At 44.8% G+C, this 4,320-nt stretch overlaps 1 pseudogene; it reads right to left on the bottom strand.

Annotated features, from left to right (window-relative positions):
* Window positions 1-3,334: 3,334 nt before the first annotated feature.
* LOC103740613 lies at window positions 3,335-4,096 on the bottom strand (annotated as a pseudogene).
* Between the last annotated feature and the right edge of the window lie 224 nt (window positions 4,097-4,320).

Raw genomic sequence — 4,320 nt, 5'->3', positions numbered from 1 at the left:
AGTTGTTCAGGATAGGCTTCCTGCTCCTTCCTGGGCCCAGGGTGGGTGGGCTGGGCTTCATAGGACTCTGGATGGGCAAAGTCTCATGATGACCCCCTGCAGCAGGACCTGGGTTGGGGAGAGAATGAAGTGGTTGGGCAATGATGTAGTGTAGATTCCTCAGCAACACCCTCCATGTGGCTCAGGGACGGTGAGAGCTACAGCCAACACTTCAGATGTCCATGATGTTAACCAGGACTGCTGGGTGCCTTTGGCTGCCCATTTCCCACTCTGAAGCCTGTTTGCTTCGGGGTTGACTTTGATTGGAGGGATGGGATGGTGAGTGCTCACTTCCCTTATTGCAAGGGGGTCACTGAGCTTCAAGCCATCTCAGCTCCATTCCCACAGCACTCTGGTTCTACCTCAAACATTCCAGTGGAATAGCAGTCCTTTCTTTTTGTTGTTGTTCAGTTTTGCGGTGGGAATCATTCCAGGCACCTCTAGCCAGCATGGTTCTACCTCAAACATTCCAGTGGAATAGCAGTCCTTTCTTTTTGTTGTTCAGTTTTGCGGTGGGAATCATTCCAGGCACCTCTAGCCAGCGTCTCACTGACATTACCCCTAGTTAGAATAATTTCTGATGTTTGTTTTAACGGAAACTTGCACTTACCCAGAAGACTGTTCAAAATCGAATTTGCTTTGAAAAACAGTAACTTAAAATAGAAGGGAAAGAAAGGAGCCAGGGTGAAGAAGCTCCACACCCTTTGATTCTCGTTATAGCATATTCTTAAAAAAGGTACAATTGTGGAGACAGAGAAAGACCAGTGGTTGCCAGGGCCTGGGAGGTGGGGGGTTCAAGGTTCCAGAGTAGGAATGATTTCTAGGTTAGTGAAATATTCTCTGCAATTCATGATCATGGTAGACGCACCTTATTATACATTTGTCCAACTGGGAAGATACAAAGAGTGAACCTCAGTGTAAGCAATTGTGTTAGAGTAAAAATAACGTGTCAGTGCAGGTTCAGCTGTAACACACACCACTCACTTGGGGGTGTTTGCAAACGGGGAAAACTATTCATGTGTGGGGCAGGACACATATGCCATGGACCCCAAAGAGTGCTCTAAAGTAGTCTTTTAAGAAATAGAAGCAAATGCTTCATTTCAAAATTGGGAGAAAAGGTGTTAAAAGTTTTGTGACTCTGGTAGTCAGTCACTGCACTTATTTCCATTTTTGGTCAAAATGAGCAGGTACAACGTGCTGCAGTTGTAGTAAATTTGATTTGATTAGAGTGATTTAACTTGAAAGGAGATAGCTATTTTCTTATGACATTAAAGGATGTTAGTACCTGCAGAGGCAGATTTAAACATGCTGGCTTTGGAGGAAGGATAGGTTTTCTTTTTTTGAAGGAAACTCCCTCACCTTGTATTGCTTAACAATACAAAATGTAGTCAATGCCAGTTACTTGACAGTGAGAACACTTGTCAAATGATGCCCAGAGTTCCTAGAAGTGTGTCCGTAGCTTGCTGTCAAAGGTCTTCTTCAATGAATGGACATCTCTTTTAGTTTCTTTTTGTGTAGCTGTGATAAAATACTCAGACAAAATACTTAAGAAAGAGTTTATTCTGTCTCACAGTTCAAAGATGCAATCCACCATGGCAGGGAAGAGCAGGAGCTGCAACAGCTGCAAACATCACATCTACAATCAGCAAGCAGAGTGATGAGTATATGCTGCTGCTCAGCTCCCTCTCCCCACTGAGCTAGTCCACAGTCTCAGTCAGGGAATGGTGCCACTCACTATGCGTGGGTCTTCCCACACCAATAAATGCAATCTGGATAATCTCCCACAGGCATTCCCAGAGACCCATCTCCCAGGCGATTCTAGATTCTATCAAGTTGACAATCAACGTTAACCATTACAATGTCCAACACAGATTTTGTGCACACTGACTCTCTAACTTTCCTGTTTCTATTGAATGGTGTTTAGCTCATTTACCTTAAATTATTTATGTACTTGTCTTATGCCTTGTCGTATGCTAAAGACTCATAAGGGGCAGAGTCTACATGGGAAATGATATGAAAAGTTCTCAGGATGCAGGGTCTTTGTCTCCTCTAGTACCCAGCCTACTGTGAAACACATCCCACCTAACACAGCTGCATATGTGCTCTCAGTTCACAGGAGACACAGTTTCAAATGTTTGTAAGTGGAATTTTAGAAATCTGATTATTAGATTTCCAGGCTAGTCTGTAAAAGTCCACTTTACCCTTTGTCTGTAATACTTCTGATTATGTAAAAAAAAACAGTACTAGTGCAAAAGTCATGATGAAAGTATGGAAAAACAAAATTAATGAGAAAATGAGTTTAATGTCAAGCAGTTGTATTTGAGAAATCATATGTTTAATCCGTGAAATATGAAAAGCGAAGGAGACTTTAAAGAATTCTCAGTATTATGTTTTGAGTGATTCATGAAGCTGTCCCTTTATGATGTTTAATTTGACATCAAAGTTTAGAGATTTCCTTTGTGTTTTACAGTAATTGAATTCTTATTGTTCTGGTCTCTTGGTCTGACAATTCCCAGCTGTTGTGACCTTGAACTTGTTACTTAATCTCTGTGCCTCATCTTTAAAAAATGGAGATAGTAGTACTCATCTCAATGGGTAGTTATGAGTATCAAATATACTGAACACAGCACTTAGAATGGCAGTAGGCACATACTAAGTTCTCTTTAAATGTGGGTATTTTGTTGTTGATATCTTTTTTGTGAATACGTCTATACTTACATACCTATTATAGTCCACCTTATTTTCTAGTTACTTGTGTAATATTCCATTTACTTTATGAGATTTCAATCTCCCTGTAGGAGAGAATAATTTACATAAATTGTGAAGCATTATATAGCACCTGCAGTCAATAAATCTTTATTTCAACTTTTTTGTTGTCTTTTGGGGGAGGGAATGCAGAGAACTTTATTGATGGTATTCATGAGAGTATGGCTGCCTAAACCCCTCTCCTTCTTCTGGGGGTCTGGGATAGAAACTGTGAAGGGAGATACTCAATGTGTTGGGGGCTGAGTTGGGGCAGGGACTCCCAGCTGAGGGCCCCTCTCTTTCTCTTGCTGGTTCAGGGCTTCTTATTCCCTGGAGGCCATGTGGACCATGAGGCCACCATTCTGTTGTTATAGCCAAACTTGTAGTCAAACTCATAGTCATACCAGGAAATGAGCTTGACAAAGTGGTCATTGAGGGCAATGCCAGCCTCAGCATCAAAGGTAGAAGAGTGGGTATTGCTGTTAAAGTCACAGGAGATGACCTGGTCCTCTCAAATAGCCCTTTAGGGTGTGCTCCATGCAAGCCAGCATCACTGAACCTTCTTGATGTCATTGTATTTAGTAGCTTTCTCCAGGCGGCAGGTCAGATCCACAACAGACATGTTGGGTGTAAGAGCATGGAGGACCATGCCAATGAGCTTCCCATTCAGCTCTGGGATGACCTTGTCCATGGCCTTGGTAGCACCAGTGGAGGCAGAGATGATGTTCTGGGCAGCGCCACATCCATCATACCACAGTTTCCCCAAGGGGCCATTCACAACTTTCTGGGTGTCTGTGATGGCATGAATGGTGGTCATGAGTCCCTCAACAATGCTGAAGTTTTCATGGATGCCCTTGGCCAGGAGGGTTAGGTAGTGAGGGTTAGGTAGTAAAGGTACAGGAGGCATTGCTGACAATCTTGAGGGAGTTGTCACACTTCTCATGGTTCATACTCATCACAAACAGAAGGGCATCAGCAGAAAGGGCAGAGATGATGACCCTTTTGGCTCCACTCTTCAAGTGGGCCCCAGCCTTCTCCATGGTAGTGAAGTCACCAATAGACTGCACAGCATACTCAGCACCATCATCACCCCATTTGATGTTGGTGGGATTTTACTCCTGGAGGATGGAGATGTCTTTCCCTTCCTGTTGATGACAAGTTTCCTGTTCTCAGCCTTGACTGTATGGTGGCACTTGCTTATGGGGTCGCAGGGATCTCGGAGCGCCAGCTGCTGGGCGTGGCACCGGTCTCCCACGGGCCGCTGCGGTGCGCACGTTGGGTCCCTGGCTCTTCGCGTTGCTGGGGTGCGCATGTGTCCTGCACCGCGTTGCTGTGGGTCTCTGTGACTCCTGGGTGCTGGCGACTCTACTGATCGCTGCACTCCCAGGCGGGTTCCGTTCCAAGCTACTGGCACTCCCTCTGGGTTCGAGATCCGTTGGCCGCTGGGTCACGAGGGCAGGTGCGAAACTGCGAAAGCAGGGTCTTCCTGAGTCGTTGCTTATGAAGAGAAAGCTCCCTCCGGGAAGATGCAGGGTT

Source organism: Nannospalax galili, unplaced genomic scaffold (assembly GCF_000622305.1).
Source record: "Nannospalax galili isolate Female #2095 unplaced genomic scaffold, S.galili_v1.0 scaffold41, whole genome shotgun sequence".
Classification (NCBI taxonomy): Eukaryota; Metazoa; Chordata; class Mammalia; order Rodentia; family Spalacidae; genus Nannospalax; species Nannospalax galili.
The sequence above is the reverse complement of the archived record's forward strand: the minus strand, read 5'-3'. Positions and strand labels throughout refer to the sequence as shown.